General features: G+C 47.4%; 1 protein-coding gene across 3 annotated transcripts in view; it reads right to left on the minus strand.

Annotated features, from left to right (window-relative positions):
• lingo2 (leucine rich repeat and Ig domain containing 2) overlaps positions 1–17500 on the minus strand; it is a 232399-nt gene that overhangs the window by 65041 nt on the left and 149858 nt on the right. For all 3 annotated transcript variants that reach the window (XM_077021016.1, XM_077021017.1, XM_077021018.1), the window contains one exon: positions 16993–17076. The gene's annotated coding sequence lies outside the window, so the exon portion shown is untranslated. The remainder of the gene's footprint in view (positions 1–16992; positions 17077–17500) is intronic.

Genomic DNA, 17500 nt, shown 5'->3' on the forward strand with positions numbered 1-17500 from the left:
GTCTTTACTCCACCATCTCCACACAGGTCAGTCTTTACTCCACCATCTCCACACAGGTCAGTCTTTACTCCACCATCTCCACACGGGTCAGTCTTTACTCCACCATCTCCACACGGGTCAGTCTTTACTCCACCATCTCCACACGGGTCAGTCTTTACTCCACCACACAGGTCAGTCTTTACTCCTCCAAACAGGTCAGTCTTTACTCCACCATCTCCACACAGGTCAGTCTTTACTCCTCCAAACAGGTCAGTCTTTACTCCACCTTCTCCACATGGGTCAGTCTTTACTCCTCCATCTCTACACAGGTCAGTCTTTACTCCTCCATCTCCACACAGGTCAGTCTTTACTCCTCCATCTCTACACAGGTCAGTCTTTACTCCTCCATCTCCACATGTGTCAGTCTTTACTCCACCACACAGGTCAGTCTTTACTCCACCACCTCCACACAGGTCAGTCTTTACTCCGCCCCTCCAGTATAAGAAGACCTCCTACTGCTCAAAGTCGCACAGTTATTAAGAATTTGAGGGACATTACGGAACACCCTGTCAAAATGGAGCTGAAAACACACGTCATCTGCAGAGAGGCTGCTGGTGTCTCGCACTGCCCTGTGGGGAAGGATTACGCACTGGAACTGATGATTAGCAAGTTTCTCTTTCACTCCTAACTCCCACGTGGGATCTTGGATTGGTGAAATGGTGTTTCGTGTCTCTCCAGTGTGCAGATTGCACCATTGTTTCCCTTTTTTGTTGTGTCTTCTGCAAAACGTTCTTGTTTCCTGCGGGACTGTGTGTCCCGCCTGATGGCTATATTGTTGAAGACGCCAACACTCGGGGGTGTGTGATGCTGTTCATGAACAAAAACAACAGCACATACACACACACACACACACACACACACACACACACACACACACACACACACACACCTGGAGGTGGCAGAAGCTGCAGGAGTTTTTCCTCTCCGTCTGGTATCTCTCCAAGTGAAGAGCCAGTGATCTGTGGTCAGTGTTTTGACATACACACACATCTAGATCCCATGCATTAGTGTGTGTGTGTGTGTGTGTTTGTGTGTGTGTGTGTGTGTGTGAGAGAGAGAGAGAGAGTGTGTGTGTGTCTGTGTGTGTGTGTGTGTGCATGTGTGCATGTGTGAGTGTAAGTATGTGTGTGTGTGTGTGTGTGTGTGTCAGCACATAAAGGAGACACACAACCACATAGAGGTGGATCACACAAACACACTCTGAACAGTCCATTCTCTCTCTCAGTACAATGTTTGTGTTCATCTACTCTAGGGATCCGATCATGCTGTTATTTCCTTGGATACCAGATCCTGCTTTAGACAAAGTGTTTCCTATACAGAGAGTGTTTGCTGCAGAGTGTTTGCAGTAGAGGGTGTTTGTTGTACAGAGGGTGTTTGCTGTAGATGGTGTTTGCTCTAGAGATGGTGTTTGCTGTAGAGGGTGTTTGCTGTAAAGGGTGTTTGCTCACAAGTCCTCACGCATCTCCACATAACACCTTGTTTTGTTTGAAACTGAAGTGCTGACAGCTTTGCCCCAGTTTATCTGCTGGCCTATAAGATAGCCGTGGGTAACTCCTCGTGAGTTATGAGCCCAGTGTGAACTCTGACCTCTGAATGCAGATTCCCACGTGGTCTGTGCTTTCTCCAGGAACAGCTGCTTGCTTCTGTCTGTTTATCACCCCCTGTCTGCAGGGAGGGGAACTGCTGGAGGACGTTTAGACATTGGAGCGTCTCTGGGGGGTAGAACATCTGTCAGCACTGAGCTGGTGATCCCGGGTCTGGGTCATTCTTAAAAACTAATAACACCAAAGGCAGGAAAATGGAGTCTTGGAGGGGGGCGGGGCCTGTCAGTGCCGCGTGTGCCTATGATACTAATGATTTTACCAAAGGGTGGGTGTGTAGTCAGTGGAGACGCATTACCAGTCTGATTGACAGCTTTAGAACGTGGGCGGGGCTCAATGACATTGGCTGTCTTCAGTTGACTGACAAACAATTAATCAGCCAGTCTAGACAGAGAGGCAGGAGTACCACCTCCCCGCCATCTTGAATACAGATAGATATTTACATGTTTAAATGATTTTATTGTTATATTACGGGAGAAGGCTGATAGATCTGCTGTCTACCCTCTCACTGCTGTATGTTGTCAAGGAGCATTTCAAGTGTTGGCTCTGAAAAAGACGTTTCCGTGGCGAGCCTTTCCGTTTCCGTGGTGAGGGATTACTGTGCTGCTTGTTTTCAGGTCTTTGTCCTGGCTCAGCAGGGTCTCAGCATGCAGGTCACCATGTGACCTTCTCTGCTCAGTGTGTGTGTGTGGAGCGTGCACACACACACACACACACACACACACACACACACACACACACACACACACACACACTCCTTCGTCTGTGACCCCACCACCCATTGCTGGTGTTGTTGGGGTTTTTTTTCTCGACGTAGCAAGGAACTGAGCAATGGAGAAAAGGCAAACTGAAGCCAAATATAAACGGATTTATATCCCAGAACATAAACCCCTGCTCAATAGATCCTTCCCCTGAGCTCTTAGGGACTTTACTGAAGGAGTATCGTCCTCAGATTACAGTCTGCTGTTTGGGAATAGACCCGCCCAGTTCAGAGTAAGAAGGACACGAGCTTATACCAAATTAGCCATGTCTCACTACACTTTAAACCCATTAAACAGTTCATTAGAGAAATAACCATTAAATGAACAGGACAGCACTCTACTGGCACACATGTGAACCCCCCAGAATTGTGTTGGGAGGGTTTCTTATCTTACACAATGCTGGTGGTTCTGAGCAGACAGTCAGTCCTCTGTTAGCCTTGAGGTCCGCACAGAAGCTCCAGTTGGACACAAACTCCAGTGTTTCCACTTGCTGAGCGTGACTGAAATACAAGGCAGGCCGTCTATTCACGCATGTGCACATGGCACTGGAGGAGACATGACACACCTTTTATACTCACTACTGTCATTATTGTTATGTATCTGCTGTTATGAAAGAGCTCAGGATTCTGCTCAGGATTTGTGTTCTGAGGTGATTAAGCTCATGTGCCCTATTGTCAGCGTGCTGCCCCCTGCTGGTCATGCATTTTATGACATTCTGGAAGGTCCCTCAGGCAAACTGTTCAGATATGTGTGCTATAAAAGATCTTGGGAGGATTGCATTGAATTATGTGGGTTTAAAGCCGTGTACAAGAATTTTATAGAATATAAACAAACACCAACATAACTATCAACACCACAAACACCACCACAACCACCACAAATACCACCACCACCACTACAAGCACCAGTACAAACACAACCATAAACACCACCACAAACACCACCACCACCACCGCAAACACCACCACCACCACTACAAACACCACCACAAATACCACCACCACCAACAACAGCAACAGTATTGTTCAGTAGCAACAGTATTGTTCAGTAGCAACAGTATTGTTCAGTAGCAACAGTATTGTTCATTGTCCCTATTCTTTCAGAACAATTGGAAGTGAGTGTTCTGGAATGTTCTGGAGTGTTCTGGAATGTTCTGGAGTGTTCTGGAGTGTCCAAACACAGAGCACTCTGGACTCCCCGGCCGTCATCTCTGTACCCACCACACCTGCATGTGGTCTGACACCCAGGAAGGTTTTCATTCCTTTTATTTCTGTGTTTATGGCCAAATAAAATGCTGTCTAGTTTCAAATAGCTGGAGCTCAGGAGTCTGGCAGAGAGGTCTGATAACTCTCACAGCCATCACTCCTGCTCACCTCAAACACCGCCTCTCTGTAGCCCCGCCTCTCTGCAGGCCCGCCCTCTGCAGTCTCCGCCTCTCTGTAGCCCCGCTTCTCTACAGCCCCGCCTCTCTGTAGCCCCGCCTCTCTACAGTCTCCCCCTCTGCAGTTCCTGCTCCTTCCTGACTATGTCAGAACTGGAGCTCGGTCAGGTTCTAGAAGGACTCTAAACCTGAGTGTTGAGTTGAGCAGAGCTGGTCTCCTGATACTCATGTGGTCAGTGTGATGTCCATATAAGCTGTGGAATGTTAGTGTGGTCAGTCTGAAGACCATGGTGATGTCTGTGGTCCAATGTGATATCCATGTAGTCATCGCATGTCAGTGTGATGTCTATGTGGTCAGTGTGATGTAATTGTCATGTTATTGTGATGTTAATATGATATCATTGTGATGTCATTGTCATGTTATTGTGATGTCAGTGTGATGTCAGTGTGATGTCAGTGTGATGTCAGTGTGATGTCATTGTGATGTACATGTGTTTGTCAATGCTCAGTCATGTTTTTGCAGGCCAAAAAATAAAGAAAAATAAATTCAGCTTCAGTCCTTTGGCACTGATAGAGAAGAGACCTCAGCTCACACCACCCTGCTTCATCCATCACCACGCACCTCACTCACACATCAAACTGGTCTGTTCCTGATGCTGTAGAGTGTGTGTGTGTGTGTGTGTGTGTGTGTGTGTGTGTTTCTGCCCTGTCACCCTCTAAATAGATGGGCCTCATAAGAAAGGAGCCATAACCAATCTGACTGTGTCAGAGAAATCGCTGACGCACTGGATCTGATGTGGAAGGCAGACCAGACCAGACCGGCCTGTGTCGCACACTCACAAACACACAACAGCAAACACATTACAGAATTCAGCAGAGAGCTCTTCATAACTTAAAAAGACTCATTTTAATATTTCCACTGAAAAATCACCACTGCTTTTCTCAGAAGCCCAACGATTTGTGCTCGTCTCAGTGGAGTTGATTTTATTGGCATATTTGTGGCGTTTCTCTTTGAGTAGTGGAGACAGGTGATCTCCCACACCGCTGCTGTGCCACTCACACCCAGGGTGATCATCACTTCCCAGCATGCTTTCATTTGATCACAAGACAAGCAAGTGCTTGTGTGCTTGTGTCCAAAAAAAGCATCAGAGAACAATGGTGGAGTGTAGAGCGTGTGTAGATCTCAGCCTACATCTCCTCCACTGCCTTCTCCTCTCTCCTCCCCCTCTCTCCTCCTCTCTCCTCCCCCTCTCTCCTCCTCTCTCCTCCCCCTCTCTTCTCCTCTCTCCTCCCCCTCTCTCCTCCTCTCTCCTCTCTCCTCCCCCTCTCTCCTCCTCTCTCCTCCCCCTCTCTCCTCCTCTCTCCTCCCTCCCTCTCTCCTCCTCTCTCCTCCCCCCCTCTCTCCTCCTCTCTCCTCTCTCCTCCCCCTCTCTCCTCCTCTCTCCTCTCCCTCTCTCCTCCTCTCTCCTCCCCCTCTCTCCTCCTCTCTCCTCCCCCTCTCTTCTCCTCTCTCCTCCCCCTCTCTCCTCCTCTCTCCTCCCCCTCTCTCCTCCTCTCTCCTCCCCCTCTCTTCTCCTCTCTCCTCCCCCTCTCTCCTCCTCTCTCCTCTCTCCTCTCCCTCTCTCCTCCTCTCTCCTCCCCCTCTCTCCTCCTCTCTCCTCTCTCCTCCCCCTCTCCCCTCGTCTCTCCCCTCCAGCGCACGCACACACACACACGCACACACACACACACACACACACACACACACACACGCGCACACACACACACACACACACACACACACACACACACACACACACACACACACACACACACACACACACACACACGCGCACACACACACACACACACACATGCACGCTCGCACCTACACACACACACATACACACGTGCACACACACAATCACACACACACACACATGCAGGCTCACACAAACGCACACATACACACAGAGGTTCACACTCACATAGGCACACATACAGTACATACACACGCACACAGAGGTTCACACACACATAGGCACACATACATATACACACACACCTATACGCACAACCACTAAAAATAATCGCTTCATCCATAATTGCGAACCTCTGGGGAGTTTATGTGGAGCCTGAAGCCCCTGCAGCCCCTGAGGTGATCAGAGATGTTTGGCTAACGTTGACCACAGAAGCAGACGGTGCTTAGAGCTGCGCTGCTGACAGACCCTGAAACTGCGACGGCTAATCTCACGCCGTCAGCTCCAACCCTGCTGCCCCGGGGCCGCCACTAAGAGTCCATCACGGTGGGGTCTTCACAGGGTCTGGACTCAGCCCACTATCATCTTCACAGGGTCTGGACTCTGCCCACTATCACCTTCACAGGGTCTGGACTCAGCCCACTTTCAACCTTCACACACAGTGCTGGTGATTTTCCTGTAAAATTTTAATTATGCAAAAGCTGTGACACGGAATTAGTTGTTGACAGCGGGTGAGATGTATGTATTACGAAATCTGTTGCCAATGGCAAGAGATAAAAATGGAATATTAATGCCAGAACTTGGAATCTTCTCTTTGCATTTCTGCTAGTGGCAGGAAGCATGAATAGACAAGTAACACCAAAACCTTGCACTGTGGATCTGGACCAGTTGGATTTAATTAAGGACTCCGTTGCATTCCTCGTTACCATGCGTTGTGTCTCGAGTTTGTTTTTGTGATCTCATAATGCGGTGAAAACAAAATAAAACACCAACAAGTCTTCTGGGTCCATAAATACTTCACTGGAGTGTCACACTCCCCGAGGACAGGAAGCAACCTAATTAACACCGTTAACTCACCCCGACATCCACCTGCGACAGGCCACAAACTGACATGTTTAGCTGCTGCACCCAGTGGCCGCCAGGAGGTTCAGATGAGGGAGGACGGGTCCAGCAGGGGGGGTGGGGGGGGGGGGTGTGACCCTTTACACACACATCCCTTCACAGAATCCTCCCTTTACACACTCCTCTCTATACACACACCTCCCTTTACACACACCTCCTTTTACACAAGCCTCCCTATACACACACCTCCCTTTACATATAACTCCTTTTACACAAGCCTCCCTATACACACACCTCCCTTTACACACACCTCTCTTTACACACTCCTCCCTATACACACACCTCCCTATACACACTCCTCCCTTTACATATAACTCCTTTTACACAAGCCTCCCTATACACAAGCCTCCCTTTACACACTCCTCCGTGTACACACTCCTCCCTTTACACACTCCTCCCTTTACACACTCCTCCTTTTACACAAGCCTCCCTTTACACACTCCTCCCTTTACACACTCCTCCCTTTACACACTCCTCCGTGTACACACTCCTCCCTTTACACACTCCTCCCTTTACATGAGCCTCCCTTTACACACTCCTCCCTTTACACAAGCCTCCCTTTACACGAGTATTCCTTTACACACACCTCCCTTTACACAAGCATCCCTTTACACACTCCTCCCTATACACACACCTCCCTGTACACACACCTCCCTTTACCCTGTTGCATTCGATTAATGCTGCCAGCTGATTTCCATGCTGACCTTATCCAGACTGACAAATGTGTAATTTCCTGGTGAGCTCCGCCCTGCCCGACCGTGTCTAGGCCCTTATTTACAGCCTCCTTTCCAAATGCCACATTTGTTTCTGTTTCCTCCACAGGCTGACACACTGCTCAGCTAGGCACAGTTCCTGCGTGAGGAAGGATCTGTGCTGAGTTCTGCACATGCTCGGTCTCCGCACACGTCTGCAGACAACGCAGGCACTCAGGTGCACACACTAAGATGGTCTGAGTCTCCGCACGCGCTCAGATGAAGCAGCCTTCACGACTCACATCCTGCAGTTTGACCGCTCCAGATCATTGGTCCTGTGCGGTTCACTCTCCTATCTTTTCTTGTCTTGTTTTTTAAAGCCAGGTTTCTTCTCAACGTTCTCCTGGTAGATCTCTAGCTGTTCTCTAGCTGAGTGATTTGTGATTGGTTACCCTCAGCACAGGCCACGCCTCTCATCCTCTTCTCATCCTGCTTCTTTTATCTTCGCCTGCTTGTCTTTTGCTCCAAGTCATTAGAGGTTTAATTACTGAAACTACAACTCCCATGATGCCTTGGAACAAAACTAACAAGCTCTATAGTGCTGGTTTGGTTTAGTGAAGGCTGTTCTGAGACACCTGTCCTTCCTGAGTCATCTGCAGAGTTGTATAATCCAGGTTCAGAAAGTAAAAGTCCTCACCAGGATTTTGCTCAAGCTTGCTAGATTTTCTAATTAGTGCAATCCAGATAAACTTAGAGGAATCAACACAATCCAGGAAGCCTGAGCAAAATCCTGGTGAGGACTTTTACTTTCTGAACCTGGAATTGACCCCTCTGGTCATCTGTGCCTACAACCTCCCCTGGTCCAGCAGGTGTCCAGCAGGGCAGCCTCAGTCATCTCAGGGTTCATCTCACCAGCGTGAGCCAGACTGCCCTCCCACACATCAGTCTGCAGACCAGGGCACCTTCACTACTGCTGCCACTGTGTCCCTACTGGATCTCACCAGACACGCGGTCCGGTCTGGGCGGAGACTCTGGGGCAGGAGCACGCCCAGTGTGGGCGGAGACTCTGGGGCAGGAGCACGCCCAGTGTGGGCGGAGACTCTGGGACAGGAGCACGCCCAGTGTGGGCGGAGACTCTGGGGCAGGAGCACGCCCAGTGTGGGCGGAGACTTTGGGGCAGGAGCACGCCCAGTGTGGGCGGAGACTCTGGGGCAGGAGCACGCCCAGTGTGGGCGGAGATATGCTGCTGCTTTTTTCATTGGTCCTTCTATCTCACTGTTGGCTGACTGCATAGTAACGGCTTCAGTGCAAAAATGAGCCAAGGGGGTTCAAGCTGTTAGCACAGTAGGGCAGATTCTACACCCCCCCCTCACACACACACACACACACACACACACACACGCATGCATGTCTGTGCCAATAGGCTATTATTACTGCCTAGAGGGTTCAAATGGGCCAAGGTTTTACAGATGGTGTGTGTGTATGTGAGTGTGGATGTATGTGAGATTGTGTGTATGTGAGTGTGTGTGTGAGAGTGTGTGTATGTGTGTGTATGTGTGTGTTTGCGTGTTTATGTGTGTGTATGTGTGTGTTTGCGTGTTTACATGTGTGTGTTTGCATGTTTATATGTGTGTGTATGTGTGTGTTTGTGTGTGTATGTGTGTTTGCGCGTTTACATGTGTTTATGTGTGTGTTTGCGTGTTTACATGTGTGTATGTGTGTGTTTGCGTGTTTACATGTGTGTATGTGTGCATTTGTGTGTTTATATGTGTGTGTTTGCGTGTTTATATGTGTGTGTATGTGTGTGTTTGTGCTGCTGCTTTGACCTGCGTGTTGTATTATAATGTTGGATTTATGGTCTAGTGACGCAAATCTATCTATGAGACTCATCACCTGCGAGTCCAATAAAATACTGCACACCTGAACCACAGTGTTCATGTCCTGGCACAGAGAGTTGATGATGCCTATTACCACGCTGCTCGACTCCTTTGGAAAACAACAGCCTCAGCCATTCACTCCTTTAGTCCCAGCAAATTGTTATGAAAATGTTATTTCATTTTTATTTCTCATTTTATATCTCATCTCCATCTCTCTCTTATCTCCATCTCTACTTTCAATCTTTTTGTCTTTATGTATGTCTTTCTGTTTTCTTTTCTCTCCATCTCCCTCACACATAAACACACACACATGCACGCACATGCATGCACACGTACACACACACACACACACACACACACGCATGCTATGGCATCAATTAATTATAAACAAGAAATAAATGAAGCTTCAGATGTGGGTGTGCGGGAGTGTCCACTGCTGAGATCGAGTCGAGATGCTCCTCCTCTCGCTCTCTGACGCAGATTAATTAGGTTCCTCATCTTTCCAGTAAACAAACAAAGAGGAGAAGTGAGAGGGGAAGAAAATAGAGAAACAGAGGGAGGGAGGGAGAGAGAGAGAGAGAGTGCAGAGTGTGCGGTGAATGAGAGCCTCTAACTGGGTTAACTGCCCCCTCCTGGGGTACTTTCGTGAGGATGGCACAAAGAATTAGAAGAAGCTGGAAGAGACTAAATTGAAGATGGAGGAATGAACCCAAGCAGTCTGCTGTGTTCCACAGAAGCTCAGACAAATGATCTTACCTTACGTCACTCTGACACGAGGCTACAAGCTCCTACATCCACCTTGTGTTTGAACCACACTAAACTAATTAAAAAACAACGCAGTGGTGACTGTGAAAAGCAGCAAATCTTATCTGGTTATTCAGATCTATGTTTTCACACCAATTACTCAAAGAAAACAAAATAAGGTTATCAGAGAGCCAGGCTGTGGTCATGAGCCTGTGTTCTCTAGCCCTGTTAATTACATCTGCACACAATCACCGCTGACATTTTGGCCGTCCCTGGAGGAGGGGCCTCGTCAGGAGTGTGAATAGGACACAACTAGTCTAATTAAGCTGTGATTGAAGACACAGATCACCGATGTCAATCAAGGAAATGAACTAACTGGTTTAAGTAACTGGGGCTGTAAGGTTTAGCTCTTGGGCTTTACTACCCATTTAGCCCAATGTCTGTTTGGTAGTCAGGTATGGTCTTCATGTTGTACCCAGCTACAGTGTCTGAGCCATGAGTGTATCGTTCTGTATTAGTCCTTTAAGGTTCACCTGCCACAATCCACCGATGGGTCTGTGGAACGAGAGCGAACACGCGTGTCTAATCCATCCTGCAGTTCAGTGCTCTGAACCCAACTAAGAGAAAAACCTTCATCAGGGTCTGAGAGGCAAGAGCAGATATAAACAACACTATTGTGCTTAACCTCCACTTTCAGTATGTCAGAAACCCCAGCCAACCCTGAGAATCTTAATTCCTGCACACCGATACCCCTGCCAACCCCGAGAATCTTCATCCCTGGACATCGATACCCCTGCCAACCCCGAGAATCTTCATCCCTGGACATCGATACCCCTGCCCACCCCGAGGATCTTCATCCCTGCACACCGATACCCCTGCCAACCCCGAGACCCCAGATTCCTCTGCCACCCTAATATCTTTGGTGAAGTGTGCTGATTGCTGAGCTACTGTGGTGCCATCCCTCTGAAAGGAAGTCAGACATCTTTGCATTTAGTTTCCATGCTGACACTGTGGATGGTCACAGATGACCACAGCTGTCCTACATGGATATCTCTGTTAAACTGGGGCTGGTCATCGCTTCTGTTGAGCTCTGGGCTTCATCTTTCTTTACTTAGCAGTCTGTAGCAACCCTAATAGCCAAATCAATACAAGCTTCAGTAGCAGTCAGTCCAGTAGCAATGAGTTCAGTAGCAATACAGTCTTTTTATGGGTGATGTGTTCTTAAGTTCACAGTGGAAGGAGAGTTAATTGTGTCAAATCACTCCACTTGTATAAATCAATTACATTGGATTTAAGTGGGATTTTGGATTTGGGCTTGACTATTGAATTAGCAAACTGCGATATGGCTGTTTACAAACTCTCACACAGCAGAGAGCAGACACAGCGTCTCAGATGAACGAACCCGAGAGCTCTTCCAACTCGCCCTTGTCCAGGCCGTTTACTGGGGTTCTTAATTCTTTCCTGCTGTAGTTCAATGTCTCTTTGTTACACATATCTTATCTATGTTGGCTAACGTCTTGTCACTAACACTGGCCAGCAGGCTGTACTGTGCTGTATACTTTCATTTGAGTTTGGTTGAGTTGGGTTTTCATTAGCTAGTAACCAATCTGGATTGCAGTATTTCATCATTGAATCTGTCAGCACACAAGTCATATCTACGTCATATCTAAGTCATATCTAAGTCAGCCAATGGATGGGAAAATGCGGTGGTGTGTTAATACTGTGTTAATAAGTTTTGATAGCGAACTGTGTTCCTACATATTCCTGATACACCCAGACCACTGTGACAAATTTAAGGAGGTCTTTGCTAATTTGCTCAGTCTGCACACATGAACAGTGTTTCGCCTTGGACGTTTATTTTTAGGACGGTCATGACCTCATTTGATACTGGTGCTCTGCAAGGGGAGTTTTGCCTCTAGTTGTGGACGATGGCATTGGTACTTATTATCAATGGCAATAGTCCATCCAGACTGCTGTTTTAAAGATTCACATCACAAAGAAGAATATCCTTGCACCTGTTATCATGGCTCATAAATCCTTCTTCTTTAACCAGTGGAGGAGGTATTGGATGTGTGTCTATCCTTGTATTATCTGATTCTATGGAGATTTCAGTGGGATTGCCATTGAGCTGAAGAATATAGTGGCCTATCATGCATTTAGACAGGCAGAGACAAAGCACCATAAAATGTGAAATAAAACAAGAAAATAAAATAAGAAAATAATAAAAATTGTGTCTTTAAAACATACAAGCAATCATTCAGCCATTTTGATAGTGACAAATCATGATAATTATTGATAATTGTACATTATCACAAAACCAGCATCTCAGACTTGGGCAATTATTCCACCTAATAATTCTAGATGGCTGAAATAACATTTCAAAATGTAAATCAAATTCTAAATGATTATAATAATACAAAGATCCTGTAAGAGGACTAGCTGTAAGGGGCTAAAGACTGCAGGGGCTAAAGGTCAAGCTTCTAACCCTTCCAATATAGTCCTATTTTCTGTTCACCCGGGTCACAGAGGGTGTGGTCACATGGGTCACAGAGGGTGTGGTCACATGGGTCACAGAGGGTGTGGTCACATGGGTCACAGAGGGCGTGGTTACATGGGTCACAGAGGGCGTGGTCACATGGGTCACAGAGGGTGTGGTCACATGGGTCACAGAGGGTGTGGTCACAGAGGGTGTGGTCACATGGGTCACAGAGGGTGTGGTCACATGGGTCACAGAGGGCATGGTTACATGGGTCACAGAGGACGTGGACACACAGGTCACAGAGAGGGGGCGTGGCCACATGGGTCACAGAGGGCATGGTCACATGGGTCACAAAGGGTGTGGTCATGTTCGTACAGAGGTCAATGAAGACTTGCTCTCACATTGGTACAGTGGTCCATGAAGACCTGCTCTCACATTGGTACAGTGATCCATGAAGACCTGCTCTCACATTGGTACAGTGGTCCATGAAGACCTGGTGTCACGTTGGTACAGTGGTCCATGAAGACCTGCTCTCACGTTGGTACAGTGGTCCATGAAGACCTGCTCTCACATTGGTACAGTGGTCCATGAAGACCTGCTCTAACGTTGGTACAGTGGTCCATGTAGACCTGCTCTCACGTTGGTACAGTGGTCCATGTAGACCTGCTCTCACATTGGTACAGTGGTCCATGAAGACCTGCTCTCACATTGGTACAGTGGTCCATGTAGACCTGCTCTCACATTGGTACAGAGGTCCATGAAGACCTGCTCTCACGTTGGTACAGTGGTCCATGAAGACCTGCTCTCACGTTGGTACAGTGGTCCATGAAGACCTGCTCTCACATTGGTACAGTGGTCCATGAAGACCTGCTCTAACGTTGGTACAGTGGTCCATGTAGACCTGCTCTCACGTTGGTACAGTGGTCCATGTAGACCTGCTCTCACATTGGTACAGTGGTCCATGAAGACCTGCTCTCACATTGGTACAGTGGTCCATGTAGACCTGCTCTCACATTGGTACAGAGGTCCATGAAGACCTGCTCTCACATTGGTACAGTGGTCCATGAAGACCTGCTCTCACGTTGGTACAGTGGTCCATGAAGACCTGCTCTCACATTGGTACAGTGGTCCATGTAGACCTGCTCTCACGTTGGTACAGTGGTCCATGTAGACCTGCTCTCACATTGGTACAGTGGTCCATGAAGACCTGCTCTCACATTGGTACAGAGGTCCATGAAGACCTGCTCTCACGTTGGTACAGTGGTCCATGAAGACCTGCTCTCACATTGGTACAGTGGTCCATGTAGACCTGCTCTCACATTGGTACAGAGGTCCATGAAGACCTGCTCTCACATTGGTACAGTGGTCCATGTAGACCTGCTCTCACGTTGGTACAGTGGTCCATGTAGACCTGCTCTCACGTTGGTACAGTGGTCCATGAAGACCTGCTCTCACGTTGGTACAGTGGTCCATGTAGACCTGCTCTCACATTGGTACAGTGGTCCATGAAGACCTGCTCTCACGTTGGTACAGAGGTCCATGAAGACCTGCTCTCACGTTGGTACAGTGGTCCATGAAGACCTGCTCTCACATTGGTACAGTGGTCCATGTAGACCTGCTCTCACATTGGTACAGAGGTCCATGAAGACCTGCTCTCACATTGGTACAGTGGTCCATGAAGACCTGCTCTCACGTTGGTACAGTGGTCCATGTAGACCTGCTCTCACGTTGGTACAGTGGTCCATGTAGACCTGCTCTCACGTTGGTACAGTGGTCCATGAAGACCTGCTCTCATGTTGGTACAGTGGTCCATGTAGACCTGCTCTCACATTGGTACAGTGGTCCATGTAGACCTGCTCTCACATTGGTACAGTGGTCCATGAAGACCTGCTCTCACGTTGGTACAGTGGTCCATGTAGACCTGCTCTCACGTTGGTACAGTGGTCCATGAAGACCTGCTCTCACGTTGGTACAGTGGTCCATGTAGACCTGCTCTCACATTGGTACAGTGGTCCATGTAGACCTGCTCTCACATTGGTACAGTGGTCCATGAAGCTCCACCCTGTGCTGAGTCCCTAGCAGTGTTCAGACTACTGCCTGCAACACGGAGGTCTTTTCTCAGTCAGTCCGACTCTGAGACGGAGGCGTGTTGCCCGTGTCCTGGACTACGTGCTCAGCTCTGAACTGTACATGCCTAAGGACACGAATACTTCAACCGCTTCTTTCCTTTCTGTTCATGTGATATTTGAATTGTGGCCTTCTTTGATCCCCAATACTAAGACAAGAGTGGGAGAGTCAAAATTAGCCATGATACGATCACAGGAAAATATTGATTTGAAATCTTAGCAGCGCCATTGCCAGAGGGTTAGGAGAATATCTGGGACTCATTACGCACTGTTCAAAGCAGCAACTCTAGTTCCAGAAGACTTCCATTATTTTGGTTAAGCATATTTAATGGCCACATTACAAAATACTACAAAGGACTTGGTGATATCAAGCTCAGGGTGTGGAACGACATGCCTGCTGGGTGTGGAGCTAAACAGGCTCTTTGAATTCTGTTTAATGCTAATGTACACTTACACATGCATAAACTCACACATGCACACACACATAAACACATACACGCATACCCACTCGCGCATATACTAGAGTTTACCATTTTTATGTTCTTTTGAAAACCCTTAAAAAAGTTTATGGTTTGGTTTTACAGCATCGTGTCTCACTGCCTCATTAAACAGATTTTCTGCTGACAAGAGAGATGTGCTACTCACGAGGAATCTCCTTAAGCTAGAAGTTTGCTCAAGTTACATCGTAGCAGATGAAGAGCAGTGGTAGGTGATGAAGACATACTCATACACTCAAACAAGAGTGTGTGTGATACAGTAAGAGAGAATGATAGGGACAGTTAGAGGAAGACAGGGGTATAGATAGATAGATAGATAGATAGATAGATAGATAGATAGATAGATAGATAGATAGATAGATAGATAGATAGGGAGGGAGAGAGAGAGGGAGAAAAAGAGAGAGAGAGAGGGAGGAGAAGTGGACATCTTTGTTCTCAGCTGCTCTCTTCCCATGATGCAATCACCTGTAACTCCAGAGCAGTGATGTGAATGGTGATGAAGGCGTGACTCATTTAGTGGTAAACGGAGCTCCCCAAGAATGGAATAAATATGTCTACAAAAACATCTTCAACGAGCAGCACTGAAGTCTAGAGACATGCCATTGAAATGAAGTCCAGAGGAAAACAGATTGAGGAGACAGAGAGAGGAAGAGAGAGAGAGTGAGAGAGAGAGCAAGAGAGGGATAGATAGAGAGAGGGAGATAAGAAGAAGAAGAGAGAGAAAGAGGGAGAGAGGGAGAGAGGAAGAAGAAGAGAGAGAAAGAGAGGGAGAGGAAGAGGGAGAGAGAGGGGGAGGGAGAGAGAGAGAGAAGGAGGGCGAGAGAGAGAAGGAGAGAGGGAGAGGGAGGTGTGTGCACATTTTACACCTGATTAAGTGACAGAAACTTATTTCCTGCATCTCAACATGTGCAAGTTTGCTTAGAAATTGCACATTAAGTAAACTGCATAAACGCAAAAACACTGTACACAGCAAGTCCAAAATCTGATCAAACATGTTTGATGGCTACACAGCGCAGCGCCTGAACACGGCCTCAGCTGTGCATCAGAAAACACGTCCTAAACCCTGCAGGCTGATGTGAGGGACATTAGTCACCAGAACTATTTATACAGGAAAAATGACTGTGGTGAAGGTCAGGTGCAGGATGGGAAAAAATAAACAACAAAGAAAGTCAAACCAGTGTGTTTCTGGGAATTGTTTCTCTGCACTCTGCAGATTATGTAGAGAGCCAGTACGCCGGACAACTGGCCAGTACGCCGGACAACTGGGGCAGTTTGAGATTCTGGGATGTGAACGTGAGTGTGTGATTTGTGTGTCCACACGCACACATATGCATCTGTTTTATGTTCTTCACATACTTGCTGTTCACATCTAATTTCTTGAACGCGCATCATGTTTTAAAGTCTGGGGAGCAGCACAGTTGTCATTATTGATTGCACAAAGACACTGCACTATGATGTTACTTGATCAGACAGATATCAGACGGGTATCAGAAAGATATCCGTATCAGACAGATACTGTATGTGGCAGTTGTGGCCTGGCGATTAGGGAACTGGTCTTGTGACCGGGTCGTGGGTTCAATTCCCAGACCTGAGGCCATGACTGAGGTGCCCCTGAGCAAGGCCCTTAACCCCCAATTGCTCACTTGTATAAAAATTAGATAAAAATGTAAGTTGCTCTGGATAAGGTCGTCTGCCAAATTCCGTAAATGTCTAATGTCTAATATCAGACAGATATCAGATGGGTATCAGACAGATATCAGACGGGTATCAGACGGGTATCAGACAGATATCAGACAGATATCAGACGGGTATCAGACAGATATCAGACGGGTATCAGACAGATATCAGACAGATATCAGACGGGTATCAGACGGGTATCAGACAGGTATCAGACGGGTATCAGACAGGGATCAGAAGGGCATGCCAGCGCTCACCACCCTGAGCAGTGATCTCCTCAGCCATAGCCTCTTTGCCCTCTTCACAATCTTCTCTGGTTTCCTTGGTGCCAAACGTTATATCTAAAAGACATAAATGAAACAGTGAATATGGATGAGAGGATTTCAAATAGAAATGTAATGAAAACAAAACATATAAGCACTAAAGACACAACTCATGTGAATTTGAAGCAGTGTCTCCGTATGAGGTTAGTCAGCTTGTATTATAGATTTGACAGTTCTGTTGTTCTTCTGACTTCTGTCTTCTCTGGAGTTGACATTTAACATCTTAACGTCTTTAATATGGAGAAATGAAGAGTGGAAGAGAATCATTACACAATCTGCCTGTGCTGGATGATATCACCCAGAGGCCAGGAGCTCACAGGCACCTCACGCCCTGCAACATCAGTGCTGTCTGCATCTCAGAGCCCTTCCTGTCCTCACTAAATCAGTTTTGTTCTCTCACTCTCTTCCTCTCTGTCTGTCTGACAAGGACACTAATTAGGCC

This window comes from Brachyhypopomus gauderio, chromosome 11, assembly GCF_052324685.1.
Source record: "Brachyhypopomus gauderio isolate BG-103 chromosome 11, BGAUD_0.2, whole genome shotgun sequence".
Lineage (NCBI taxonomy): Eukaryota > Metazoa > Chordata > Actinopteri > Gymnotiformes > Hypopomidae > Brachyhypopomus > Brachyhypopomus gauderio.